Raw genomic sequence first — 14,666 nt, forward strand, 5'->3', positions numbered from 1 at the left:
CTGGACAGGAGTAGGATTGGATCAGCAGAAATGCATAGAGCTGGCCCTGAGACCAGTTAAGCCTAAAGGCATCCTCCAGGAAAGCATCCGGCTGGAAGTGTATGGCACAAATTGGGGACTCTTCCCATTCCAAGCCCTGGTGAAGAGATCTACAAAAAGGACTCTCCAGTGTGGAGAAGATTGTCTCCATCACCTTGGAGTGCAACTCCAACTCGTCGTCTTCCAGCGAGAGACAACAGAGTAACACTCTGTGGAAGCCTGCAAGATGGGCCACCAGGGCTTCAAGTGGGCAGGGCCACTCTTGGTCTTAGACGAGTAGTAATTAAAACAGACATTAAAACAGGTCCTCGTTTGGTGCCACGGTCATATCCTTACCTGTAATCAAAAACTCTGATCCATTTCTTAATAATAAATGCAAAAAACGTTAAGGTTATCCATTTCAGAAATTTAGTTCCTGATTATATTTCACACGCTTCAGTTAATCTTGCATTCCTTAAGAGCGTTTGCTATTTCCAGGATGTTCTGTTTTGTATTTGTTTTTCATATAGTATATATTTTCTGTATAGTGTATATGTACAACTAAGTCACCTTATGATGTTTATGACGAGCCACAATTTAACACTCTTGAGTTGAGTCAGAAGGCAGTGGTAGCTTCTTGCTATGGCTGTCAGCGGGTCAGGAAGGTGTTCAGAAATCATGGTCATCCAATCCTTGGCCTCTTTGCAGAGCACACAGAAGGATGGTCACGTATTCTAGTGGCAATTGTGATTCTGTGCAAATGTGTATGAAGATGGTACGCTGCTGTAAAATTATGAGAAGACAGAAGTAAAATAAAATACAGTGCGTTCAGCTGAGTGGGTGCCTTGTGTTTGTGGGGTGGTTCTGTTAATTCAGGAGAAACTGAAAAGAGGATGCTGAAGAGGAAAGAAAGGAGGGGAAAGATATGTATATGGGTGAGATGTGGAGAGCTAAAGGGGGTACTGTCTCCCAAAGTGCAAACATAATGAGAGTGATTGAGACGCTGAAGAAGACACAGTAATGTTTGATTGACAGTCTTACAATTTCTGAAAATTGTTCGTGACAAAATCATTGTTGTTGCTTATTTATCTTAAACAGCCTATACCCATTGACACAGTCATCAGCCCTGGGTGGTTTTAGGTGTATGTCAGTTGTGTTATGTATCTGAATGCAACAACAGAAATCTCAGTGAAGAGCCAAAATTCTGGTCGGGTAGCACGTTGCGAACATCACAGGAATGTAGTTTATAAGTTTAGCCACATCATTCATTCATGCCCATATTAGACACCCCCCACATACACACATTTTCTTCATCCTACATGAAGTCCTGTGGGCCTCTATTGTTAAACCTCTCCCGTTGCTGCTCCCATGTGCATTAGTGAATTGCATTGCTGGAGTGAAGGGTGCAGGCGGGTGCTTTCGGTGCATCCTGGGAGGAAGGGGGTGATTCACTGGAGAGTGTCTTCTTGTATTCTTAAATTGTGGAGTCTGTTGATGAGGTTGTTGTGGGAGACTGTGTTGAAAGCAGCAGAGAGGTCGAGTAGGACCAGAGCCGCTGTTTCTCTGGAGTTGAGGAGTCTTCTTCTTTCATCTGTGGCGGCGATAAGAGCAGTCTCAGTGCTGGGGTTTGTGCAGAATCCTGACTGTGAGGTGTCCAGAAGGTGGTTCTGTTCTAGGAAGGTGGTGAGTTGGAGGATGTTGGCTTTCTCCAGAACCTTGGCCGAGAAGTGGGGAAGGGAGATTGAGCTGTAGTTTTTAAGGTCTTGGGTGTCGGCTGAGGGTTTCTTCAGGAGGGGTCTGACGCCGGCGTGTTTCCAGTTGTGCGCGAAGATTGCAGTGAAGATGGAGGCATTGATGATGTTGGTGAGGTGTGTGCTGATCGGGTTGGTTCGAAGTTGTAGAGGTGGTGTGGGCAGGGGTCAGTGGGTGTACCATAGTGGCTAGAGAGCATGAAGAGCAGGTGGTGAGCAGGGTCCAGGCAGTTATAGTCTGGCTGACGTTATCCTATTGGTTAGTGTAGCCGAGGTTGGAGGTAGTTGGTTGGGAGTTGAGAATGTGGCAGATGTTGACGATCTTGTTGTGGAAGAAATCCGAGATTGTGTCACAGAGTTCTTGGGAGGGATGAATGGTGTTCTCTGTGGCTGTCTGGTTGGAAACATCTTTGACTATTTTGAAAAGTTCCTTGGTGCGGTTTGGTGCTGAGTCGATGTGGGGGGTGAGGGATGCTTCCTTGGCCATCTTTGATGTGTCTGTGGTAGGTGTTGACAGCTGCTTTGCAGGTTGCTCTGTTGGTGAGGTTCTTGGTGGTGGGCCATTGCTTCTTGAGTTGGTAACATTTGCAGTTCAGAGCTCTGTGGTGGACCAGCTCACCACTCGATTGGAGGTCCTGCTGGTTTTTGCTGGTCTCAGTGGAACCATCCTGTGCAGTCGGTGATCCAAGAGGTGAGATTCTGAAATGCTTGGCTGAGGTCAGCCGTAGCTTTGGGGTGGGAGGTGGAGAGGGCCTGTGTCCATTGGGTTTCGGTGACCTTGGTCCAGGAGCTGTGGGAGGAGATCTGTTGCCTGAGGGTGGCCTGCTGGGCTTCTAAGATGGTGGAGTGCATGATGGCGTGGTCGGTCCAGGTGAGTTTGGTGGTGTGGCTGAACTTCATTCTGTCATTGGAGGTGAAGATGGTGTTGAGTGAGTGGCCGACAGTGTGAGTGGGTACAGTGACCAGTTGGGTGAAGCCAATGTTATTGAGGCTTTCCAGGAAGGGTTGTCGATATGGAGGTTGAGGTCGTCGAGTAGGATGTAGTGGTGGGAGTCGATGGATAGGGTGGGCGGTGAGGTTGGAGATGTCGTTGCAGAAGGCAGCGTGGGGTCCTGGAGGTCTGTAGGTGAGGGTGCCTCTTATTGTGGTCCTTGAGTCAGGTTGAAGTAGGAAGTTGAGGTGTTGTATGAGTGGTGTGGGATCATCGTTAATGATGGAGCATATGATTGTGTCTTTGAAAATTATGGCGACTCCTCCCCCTTGTTTGTTGGCACGGTTGCGTTGTATCATCTTGTCGCCATTGGGGGTGGCAGTTGTGTTATCGTGGTTTCTAGATGGTTTGAGCCACGTTTCGGCGAAGAAGACAATGTCCGTGGAGAGGCTGGTGGTGGTGTCCCATACTTCTTTGGCATATTTGCAGAGGGAGGGGGCGATAAGCAAGATGCATTGGAGTGGGTGAGTGGTGGTGTTGGGTTTCTTGGTTGGAGTAGCGTGGAGCTCCTTCTGGGTGGGGTCGCAGGAGAAGAAGCAGTGTTGGCAGGCGAATGGTCCTTTGGTGAAGCGTAGGGTGTCGGTGGTGCAGCTACTTTGTCATCCCGGGTCTAGGTCCAGGAGTTCCTTGTACTTTGAGAAGAAATTTGACCTAGTCACTGCCAAAAGCTGAGGAATTTGTACGTGAGACACAAAGAGCTCCGGACTATGTTGATGAAGCACAGAAAGGCAGGAACTGATGGCCGCGTGCGGGTCGGCGCCTAAAACACCCCAGTGAAGTCACGTGCACAGGTAGGGTCATGGCTGCAGCGGCGGGGCAGCCCCTGGTGGTGGAGCCATTGCCACGGGAAAACTTTTCCAGACTGGTCTTGAGCCTGGAATGAGTATTAAGTGATGAATGGAAGGTGTGTCCATCAGAATTTTGCCCTGCATCCTTCTAATACTCAACTATTAAAATCCTAAGCATCAAAGATCGATATGGAAATACAAGGCGTAATAATACTCCTAATAATATTATATTTTAGAGAGCTTTGTGAAATACTGCTTGTTTCTTGCAAGTGCGGTAGGACTGAGAAACAAAATAGGCCCGGGCGCCCCCCAAAAAAAAGTGGCCCACATAAGCGAAGCATAGTTAAAAAATGGGGCACTATCTGGGAAATAAACAGTAAAAACTCGTCCCACCTGGCCATAAAAGCAGCCCAAAACTGCTAAAAAACAAACAAACCGCCCCACACACTGATCTCAGCCCAGTGACGGCAGCAATTCAGCATGTATTTTGAGAAACGGCTACATTTCTGTCCGAATGCTCCACTCGCTCAGTTCCCTGCCCCCGTGCATTCTGGGATTTGTAGTTTTGGGAAACACCCCATTTAGTCTTAAGTAAGAGATGAAAAGGGCTTGTAAAGGAGAGAGCGCAGGGCTAGAATATATTATGCCATGGCACTGGCATCAGACTACGTGTGAAGCAATGCCCGGGGCAGGCGTGCAAAGACTGGCATCTCCAGTTGTAAACACGGAGAAGGAGGGCCCTGCAGAATTCTCCCTAGCAGCAGCTTCCCACTCCCTCCCTCCTCCCTCCCTCTCTGCCTGCCCTCCCGCATCACCGGCTCCTCCCCTCGGCTTCTCCCAGGGCTGGAAGAGCCGGTTCGAAGGAGGGGAGCGTTGTTATCTGCTCTGCCGCCCCTAGCACACCCTGCGGGGTCAGCATCGTTGGAGGGGCCGGGTGGGCGCCTGTCGTCGCTGCAGGAGTTGGTCAGGCCTCCCCCCATCGCCTCTAGGCACCGGGGCGTCCAGCAGCACTGCAGGGGCCGGGTGGGGGCCCCGCAGGATTTGGGTGGGTGCCGCCACATCCCTGCAGGAGCCAGGCGGGTGGATGCCCAGGAGGAGCCAGACGGGCTACCCACACGCCGCGGGAGCCCCTCCGCCGGGGCAGGGCGGACCTTGGTGCCAGGAGCCCCACGGGCAGGCGGCCCCTTTCTCCAGAGTGGGTGAGTTCAGCTGTGTGTCTTTGCCTTGCTTGTGTCATGTGGCTGCCATGGCCCTCTCCGCCCTTCTGGGCATTGATGTTGCTGCGGAAACTGATGTCACTGGGCCTGGTAAACCCAAGGCCCATTTGGAGCCTCCGACAGTGCCTGATGGGTGTTGGCAGTCAGTGCCATTGTTATGTTGTGTTACTTTGGATTTGTACGGCAGTGAGGTAGAAGCAGCAGTGTTGTCAGCATGTGTTGACAGTCTGCCCATGTCTGTGATGCTTGTCTGTGTGTGTGCTGTATTCAGTCTGTGTTTTGCTGTCAGTCTCCCCCATGTTGTCAGTCTGTAAATGTGCCTCTGTAGGCCCGTGTCCTGTGTGTTTACAGAGCTTTCTGTGTTGTCAGTCTGTGAATGTGCTGTCAGTTTTTGGTGAATGGTCAGTCAGTGCCTCAGCTGTGCTGTCAGTCTGTTTCATGTTCTTCTGTGGGTGTTGTCAGGTGGGTCTGCTGTTTGCTCAGTCTGCCTCTCTGCTATGTTGTCACTCTGTGACTGATCTGTCAGTCTGCGTTGTCAACATTGTCTCTCGTCAGCCATTGCCTTTCCTTGTATACTCAGTCTATCGGTGTGGGTTTGTTAGTTTATTTCTCTGCTGTGTTTCAAGTTTGTGTTGCTCGCCCATGTCTTTTGTGTGTTTTCTTTCTCTGTGCAATGTTTTTGGTCTGGCAGTCTGTGTTTATGTGCACTTATGTGTGTTTGCGGAACAGCCTCTGTCTCTCTGGTGTTGTCGACCTGTCTCTCCCGAGCCTCTCTGTCTGTCCTGTGTTGTCAATCTGTGTGTATTGTTCACCAGCCTCCTCTGTATGTCAACCTGTCAGTCCTGTGTCGATCTGTCAGTCGTTCTCCCTTGTCAGTCTATGACTGTGTATGCTTGCCTCTTGGGCCGGTTATTGAATTTGCCTGTCTTCCTGGTGCAGCTCCTCTCTGTCTGCGTTAGGCGCTATCTCTCGCGTGACTGTCTCATGTGTTGTGAGTTTGTTTCTCCAGTTCAAGGGCTGGATTAGGGGCAGAGGGCGAGGAGCGCCTTTTCGTTGTCTGTGCTGGCATACATATAACCACTCATTTAAAGTGCCAAGAGAAGGTTCAGTGTGCGCTATATAAGGAACTGGCACAGTGATGGGCAATGCCTGCAGTTGGCAGTCTTTGTTCCAGACAGGTGCAGTGCCCGGTGGCTCGTCGCTGGCGGTGCCGCAGTGTGCCACTGGGCGCTCTAAAAATGCAGCTATGCCATTGGCGAGCCCTGCGCTGCCCTGGCACCGTGCCCTGCGGTGCCAGCGCCCTCCATGCTCGGGCAGATGGTCCGCACAATGGGGCAGTCATGGTTCTCAGCACCGCCCTCACTGCGGGTTTTTAGGGTCCTGCGCTGAGTCTTTCTTTACCAAGGGGCGGTGGCACGGTGCCAGCCAAGGCCTCTAGCCCAGGAAATATCTACCCTAGCGCCGCTGCCGCTCTCGGGAGCCACTGGAGCACTGTAAAGCGCAAAACCTACCAACCGTGGGGCCTCTTGGCGCTGTCCTGTTGGTCATGATGTAGAACCTGCACTTCCCAGGTTCGGAATGTCATTTTACATTTCTTCCGCGGCCTTTGTGTGGGTGGTACCTGCCTTGGTTTTCGAAGGATAGTCCTTAATTTGAGGCGATACACCGCTTTTGCCAGCTCCGCATTGTATAATTTATAAGCGCTTGAGGATGACGCGAAGCTCTAAACCCTAGAAAGTAACAGGTAAAAGGCGTTTTAGATCTGTTTGCGGGTCGGTCCCGTCGGGGGGGGGAGGGCGTCGTCCTTCAAATATTTACCTGGCCCTTCTCCCTACCACACCCCCTGACAGTACACTCCCTTGGACAGTTCAGACGTCTAGTGCCTAAATGGTTAATGGGATTAGCACATCTCGGACGATGCGGGTTTAGCCGGATCTCAGGCTCGTCATGAATAGGGGGGGGTGGGGGCTGAGGGGTGTCAAGCAGTCCTTGAACTGGGAAGCCATGGTTTTTAAGAGCGCATAATAATGCCATCCAACTGGTTTCTAAATGCTCCGGAACCGTGAGACATAAGTGGATCTTCCCAGGATCAAACTGTATGTTCACGCCTGGACGCCAAGATTAGATTTTCCATTTCTTCTATTTGTTAAATATAACGTCGTGTCCCGTTAATGTGCAATACAACATTTAAGTGCTATATGTTGCTAGATGTGATGGTTGGTCTTAGTCGCTTTTTAGCTTCTTTGAGATTTCGCCGCTTTTTTATTATTATTATTTTTTTTATACACGATATGGTTGTGATAGTTTGAAAGAGCGTCGTCTAAGATGACGTAGTTGCCCTTTTGCACTGTGCTTTCTGCTTCGGCTTTGAAGATGGGTAAGAAAAGGGTGCTCAGTATTTACTCACGTGAACATTAGAAGGATGAAACACGGAGTTAGCCTAACATACGTGTGCAGTTATTGTTCGTACAAAGTCGCCACCTGGTCCTGTGTCGAGGCAGATACTCGCAGCCCTCTCTGGCTTGTCAGACAATACCAACTGAAAGTGAAACTACAGCCTGGCATGTTTAGTGTTGTCAAAACAAAAAACTCCGCTTCGCGGGTGCGGTGGTGAGGGCGTTGCGGAGTTAGTTGAGCAGTTATATTTTTAAACTGGAGTTTAAGGCATTTCTAATCACTCTCGAAGTTCGGTGGTAATAACGTTTACAAATTGTCCACTACGTCGTGTAGATGTGATTATAATGTTTTTTTTAATGAATATTTTGTGCATTTGGTTGCTTTTCCATTGGGAGTCTGGCACTTAAACAGTGTAATGGTATTTTGTAATCAACCTGGGAGCCTCCTGCGCGATCGGGGAGGAAGATGCGTAATTTATTAGTACTTAAATGGAGTAATCGTAGGTACTATTAAAGCGCCTAGAAGTCTTTCGTTTCGTGTTTGGCGATGGAAAAATGGACTGCCATGCCATTGCTTTTGTTGCTAAAAGCATTGGCAGTTCCACCGTGTTTCGAGAAGCCAATGATCTCCCTTTAAGCCAAGCACGGTGGGGGGCGCTGCGCCTGGTGAGTTCAAAATGACCTCCAAAAACCGCAGTTGGCACTCTTCCCCCCCGATTCATACCCCTCCGCACCCGATAATTCTTACACACTTTCCGAAATCTCCTCTCCCAGAGTGCCATGGCTTTTATATTTATTTACTTTTGTGACCCGTGCCAAGACCACCTGAATGTATCAAAATTATACGTGTTATAGGGGTTTGCAGCCCGGTCTTTTCATCCATTGGTCTGTTACTCTGTCATTCACATTTGTGTCCCGCCCACTTTACCACGGGGCAGTGGGTTGCCCCTGTTCAGCCATTTGATAACTCTGCTTTGAGTGACGTCTTTCTTCTCTACTCCTTAAGTACTAGGCGCTATATGGCAGTGTGTGATTTTTTTTAGACCATAGCTGTTTTTGCATTTAGCCATTTTTTAATAAGGACTAATAGTGCCACCCGCCTCACCCAGCAATAACGTTTTACAAGAACAGCAATAGAACATGGCAATGTAAAGCAAAAGGCTGGTATCCAGAGCCAGACAGGCTGGCTTTGCCAGTGCTTGTTTAGGTCTGGCTTGATAATGCAACTGACTGTATACCTTTTGTTCCAAATGATTTGACATGCAGATAGATTGCTACTTGACCATGCCCAGAGGAGTTGTTTTCAATACATATCACGCTATTGGCTGTGTGCTATGTCATTCTGCCCCCTATGGAGTGCTTGCATTGCAATGCACGAGGGGATATTTTACATCTGAATAATACAGTGACTCACGACATTCAATTATTTACCTTATAGAAGCACTGAATCTGGGACATTTTTTGTTCTAATTTTTCACAGTAGCAGGCTTTAAACATATTTTAGCTGAAATTCAGTTTGCAAGCCAGACCTATTTGCTTTGCAAATGCAATTTCTGTTCCTCTTCAAGTGCCTGACTGGCAAAAGGCAATTTAGCACATTTTCTGGAACTCGCGTGCAGTGTCAGCCGTCGAACCGGCGCGCAGAGTCGATAAAGCAAGAAACGTTGATTAATAAAACATCCTGTAATGCATGTTTGTCAATATCTCTGAGCTTTCCGGTTTCCCGTGACCTGGCCTGGCACAACCAGTCCAGGCTTTGCTTCATTCGTGGACTTGTAGGAAGAAGCAGGGCCGCGCGGCCCCAGTTCTTGGTTTTTCTTGTATAACTCAGCCCGGTGCATTTATACAATGGGGGCTACTGTTGTAAACCAGCACTACAGCTCCCATAATGCACCCTGCTGTTAAACCACCACAGTGCCCTTGGTAACATGGCGTTAAACTTGTAGTTGTGTTCGGTCCTTGGTAATTTCAGTACTCCTGCTCCTAGAATGCAAAGTGAAAAACTTGGACTGGATAAGATTTGTGAACCAGGAAGATTGAGAACTCAGAGATAACTTTCTTCGGCCACTCCTGGCTTCCTATGCAGGTGAAACAGTGTTAGTTCTACCCAATCGGAAGAGGCATCTAGTTATGGATTGTCTTACACCCCCCCCCCCCCCCGTACCTACAGTCAGTTCCACAGACTATATAACAATAGATGACCACTTTATAGACAAAGTTGACTGATTATGTGGTAAAAATGCAAATTATGCTGCACATTCCTTGCCGCATCATTTTACTAAGTTGTACACAATTTGGGCATCCGTTTCACTCCTTTGGTACTGGTTTCACACCAAATACAGCAATCCGAAAGGGGATCAACCTACATTTAAATATGTTATGTTACTGCATTACATCATGTGCAGAGCTTTTTTTCAAGTAACTTTTGATTTACTTGCACTAGAAACGCCTTGTTTGACATTTGAATTATGCTACAGATGGTGGATTATGTGGCATGTGCGATCAGTCCATAACTATCTGGAAAACGCATAGCTGCGGAATCACGAATGCAATTACCCATCAATAGTCCTTGATCAGTTGTGAGTTACTGTAGATACTGCTTTCCATGTGACCACTCTTTCCTGCTTGTGACCTAACCCAGCTTCGCAGAGCCAGTCTGCCAACGAGATAGCTCAGCAGGTCAAGGCGCTTGCTGTAGAAATCACGGCTGTATGGTTGGGCCTAGAGGTGCTGGGCTCCCTCCTTCCCTGCGACTCGCAGCTTCACTTTTCAATTACAACATAAATAGCAAAGCAAAGCAAAACTCAGTAAGGTGTCTACACATTTCTGCACGTAAAGCACTTTTTGTTAAATTGTGAACTGGATTTAAGTCACCCTCATGGTGCCAGTAAGAAGTGTCAAAGAAAATCTGCTCACACACTGATAGTGAGAGAAGAAAAATGACTAGCTTGGGACTCAGAGGTCCATAGGGAGCTGGGAAGGAGCATGCATGCTCCTCGTAGGAAGGCGAGACAGATTTACAGCGTCCCATAAGAGGCTCTGCAACGTGGGCACATGTTATAGGGTAAGGGAGCACACAGGTGTCCAAACACTGGGATCATGAGATAGGAAGAAGAGGACCTTTAATTTGTAACAAAAATGTAAACATTTCGGCTGAGCAAGCTACTCTTGTCACTGGTACCAAGATGTGAATAGATGCTGAGGATGTCAGGCATGGGCTCTTGTTAGCACGAGTAACAAAACATGTCTGAAGCCACTTACATACAGTTAAACTAATGCAAATGTATTCCACAGAAACTCGAGGAATCTGTGTATATTGTAGAGGTTACATGTTCCTTTCCTGGTAGATGGCTCAGTGGGTAGCACACCACCTAGAATCTGTATTTGACTGGTAAATCATGGATTACAATCCCAGTGGGTTAAATATATCTCCTTCAGCGGTCTGGGTGTAACACGCGCCTCTTGTCAAGCATAAATAGGTCAGTGGGTTAGTGTGCTTGCTGTGGGGTTTTGGGGGGGGGAGGAGAGCATATGCACTTTAGCACTGATTCACAGTGGTAAAGTGTGCAGAGTCCTAAAACCATCAAAAACAGTATCAGAAAAGTGGAGGGAGGCAGGCAAAAAGTTGGGGGTTAACCACCCTAAGGCTGTCAGGTCTAAGGTGCCCCCCCCCCCCCAGCTGAAAGTGGGGAGAGTTAGCCAATCCCCTGGGAGCTCTCATCCCTAAGGCTGAAGAATCTGGAGAGACCATCAGCATAGGCATGGTCAGTCCCGGGCAATGCTCCTCCATAAATCCATTCCCTGTACGGAGATGGACCACCTCAAGAGTTTAGGATTTTCACCCCTCATTTGCATGAGCCATTTGAGGGGCCTGTCGTCTGTCTGAAACTGGAAGTGAGTCCCAAGCAGGTATGGTCTCAGCTTCTTCAGTGCCTAGACCACAGCAAATGCTTCTCTTTCAATGGCACTCCACCTCTGTTCCTGTGGTAATAGCCTTCTGCTAATAAAGACTACTGGTTGGTCTAGGCCCTCCTCATTCAGCTGTGCTAGAACCGCCCCATTGCCATGCTCTGAAGCTTTTGTCTGCACGATGAACTCCTTTGAGTAGTCAAGGGCCATAGGCACGGATGCCATGCACATGGCTTCCTTTAGGAAGTCAAAGGCTTTCTGACAAGACTCTGTCCAAATCACCAAACTATGTTTCTTTTTTGAAGTTAGTTCTGTTAAGGGGGTCACCATGGTGCCATAACCCTTAACAAACCTATGGTAGTACCCAGTGAGGCCTAGGAAGGCTCGCACCTCTGTTTGGGTTCTAGGTGGTTGCCAGGCCGCGATTGTCTCAATTTTGGCCTGGAGGGGCTGCACCTTGCTACCACCTACTAGGTGTCCCAAGTACACCACAGAACCCTGCCCAATCTGGCACTTACTGACCTTTTCAGACCTGCCTGTTGCAGGCCCTGGATCACCTCTTGGAGGTGGAACAGGTATTCCTCCCAGCTAGAACTGTAGACAGCAGTGTCGTCTAGATAGGCGACACATAACACATCCTTACCAGCCAGGACCCCGTTAACCAACCACTGGAAGATAGGGGGGGCATTTTTCAAACCAGAGGGCATCACTCTGAACTGGTAATGTCCCTCAGGAGTTGAAAAAGCAGATCTCTCTCTGGCCCACTCAGTCAAGGTGATCTGCCAGTACCCTGATGTGAGATCAAAAGTACTGAGGAATTTGGCAACGTCGAGCCTGTCTATGAGCTCATCAGCTCGGGGGATGGGATAAGCGTCGGTTTTAGTGACTGAATTGAGACCCCAGTAATCTATGGAGAACCTAAGTTCTGGCTTGACACCGGGTGGGGCAAATTTTGGTACCAGCACCACTGGGCTGGATCAGGGACTGCTGGATTTCTCAATTACCCTAGAGCCAGCATCTTGGCAACTTCATCCTTGATACTGGCCTTCACCCTGTCTGACAACCTGTAAATGTTATTCTTTACAGGTGGAACTGTCTCCAGAGTCAATATCATGGACACACATGTGTGAGTCCAGGGGTGAGGGAAATCAGGGAGGAGTACTGCTCCAACAGTTGGTAGCAGTTCCCTCGCTGGTCTAGGATCAGGGGGCAGGTAGCGTGACACCCTCCACTGACCCATCACCTTTTTGGGCAGAGAGAAGGTCAGGGAGAGGTTCACTCTTCTCCTCCGCACCCTCATCTGTCACCAGAAGCACGTTGGCTTCAGTCCTCTCAAAATGAGGCTTCAGTCTATTCACATGGAGGTCCCTTAGGGGGTTCCTAGGGGACTGGAGGTCCACTAAGTAAGTGGCTTCCCCTTTACGCTTCTTATCTCATATGGGAGAGCCCAGCGGTCCTGGAGAGCTCTAGGCTCTACTAGCTCCATCACCCAAACATAGTCTCCAGGCTGAAACTCCATCAGGATGGTGTTCTGGTCATACCAGCATTTCATAACCTCTTGACTGGCCTCAAGGTTGCTCTTGGCCTTCTTCCAGAAGCAGTGCATCTGGTTGTGGAGGGCCAGCATGTAGCTGACCACATCCTGAGGGGGTGCCTTGGGAGCTTTCTCCCACCCTTCTTACATAATGCTTAGGGGTCCCCAGACAGAGTACCCATAGAGAAGTCCAAAGGGACTGAACCCTACCCCCTTCTGGGGTACCTCCCTATTAGCAAAGAGAAGGCATGGCAAGAGGACGTCCCATTTACGCCTCATGGTGGCCTGTGATCATGCCCATCAATGTCTTGTTGAAGCTCTCCACAAGACCATTGGATTGAGGATGCTAGGGTGTGGTGAACTTGTAGGTCACCCCACATACATCCCACATGGATTTCAAGTATGCAAACATGAAGTTTGTGCCTCTATCAGACACAATGTCCTCTGGAAATCCCACATGGTAAAGATGCCCATCAAAGTTCTGGTCACCACCAGTGCGGTCACCGTCCTCAGAGGGATTGCCTCTGGGTAGCAGGTGGCATGGTCCACCAAAACCAGGATAAATCTGTTGCCCAGGGCAGTTTTGGGGCCCAATGGACCAATGACGTTGATGCCCACCCTTTCAAAGGGCGCGCCAACGACGGGGAGTGGGATCAGGGGGGCCTTGAGCCATTTCCCTGTCTTCCCACTGGCCTGGCAGGTAGGACAGGACCTACAGAATGCATCTGAGGCCGTCCGCATGCGGGCCAATAGAAGTGGGTGACAAGCCTGGCAAAGGTCTTGTCTTGCCCTAAATGTCCTGCCCGGGGAATGTTTTGAGTCAGGCCCAGTAGGAAGGCCCATTAACACTTGGGGACCACCAGGACATGTGCTACCCCAACCTCCGGTACTTTAGGCTCACTGTAAAAGGGATTATTCTCTCAATAGATAAGGTGATCCCCAGAGGCTTCACCTGCTGCTTGGGCTGAGGCCTGTTGCCTCAAGCCCACAAGAGTGGGACACTCTTTTTGCACCTTGCAGAATTCGTCCCTAGTTGGCCCACCCTCAACTTGTCAGCCAGCAAGCTCAGGTAGGTCACCCAGTTCAGCAATGTCCTCCTCTTTTGGTTAAAGGGCCTCCTCCTCAGCATCCCCGTCGACCACTGCAGGAACTTCTGGGACCGGTTTCCCATGCCCCTTGCCCCCCTCCTTGGCAGCTGTCTGGGCCATTCTTCCTGGCTACAGATCCCCTTGACTCCCCTCTCAGGCAGACATGGAGCTTGTGGTCATGCAGACCCACTAAGGCAATCCCAACATCTCCAAGTGAGACCTTAGCTCTACCTCCCTCCAGGTAATGTGCTCAAGGCCATTGCCTAACAATGTACAGACATGGCAGGACTCACACCTACTTTCAGAGTATCAGAGACAACCCCTTCCCCTCCCTCCCCCAACACACACTTAAAGGGAACCAGAGCTACCAGTAGGTGGTTCTCGCGATTGTTGGTGACTATGACTTGGTGGAATGTGTTCAGTAGGACCTGCTCTGCTGACACCAGCTGACCCTTGACAGTAGTCATGCTGGCTCCTGTGTCATGCAGAGCCTCCACCCATTGCCCATTAATGGTGACCCATTGTACATACTTGAAGGTATTGGCAGGCATGTGGGCTTCTGGCACCATTTCTGCATCCCCCAGGGACACTAGGGTTACCTCTGTCTGTTCCCCAAAACTAACTGGGACTAGCTCCTCCCTGAGTACTACATTAGCCAACCCAGGTGTCTGCCCTCCAGTGGGGAGCTGTACCCTCTTTGGACATCTGGAGTTGCCCTTAGAGTGACCATACCTGGAGCACTCTATGCATTGGGATACAAACCTCCCTGTCTTATTGTCAAAGAACCCTTTCTTTTTAGAATCAGACTGGGGCTGGTTACCACTATCCCCTTGAGAATTATTTTGGGGGCCTTTTAAGAACTCCTTATTTTTAAGTTTTTCTCCCACCTCTTTCTTCTGTTGAGGAACCTGGCCACCTTTGTGGGCCCAGCCAGAGACATGATGCATAGAATTGATTTAAAGACTGTCAAGCAG

At 49.3% G+C, this 14,666-nt stretch overlaps 1 protein-coding gene across 3 annotated transcripts in view; it reads left to right on the plus strand.

Moving 5' to 3' along the window:
- The first annotated feature begins 4,215 nt into the window (after positions 1 to 4,215).
- The window catches only part of TMEM63B (transmembrane protein 63B), a 241,945-nt gene continuing 231,494 nt past the window's right edge, over positions 4,216 to 14,666 (plus strand). The window contains exon 1 of one of the 3 annotated variants that reach the window (XM_069236286.1): positions 4,216 to 4,747. The gene's annotated coding sequence lies outside the window, so the exon portion shown is untranslated. The remainder of the gene's footprint in view (positions 4,748 to 14,666) is intronic. The other 2 variants (XM_069236282.1, XM_069236285.1) reach the window with 2 other exon arrangements.

The sequence above is a fragment of the Pleurodeles waltl genome, chromosome 5 (assembly GCF_031143425.1).
Source record: "Pleurodeles waltl isolate 20211129_DDA chromosome 5, aPleWal1.hap1.20221129, whole genome shotgun sequence".
In the NCBI taxonomy this organism is placed as follows: Eukaryota; Metazoa; Chordata; class Amphibia; order Caudata; family Salamandridae; genus Pleurodeles; species Pleurodeles waltl.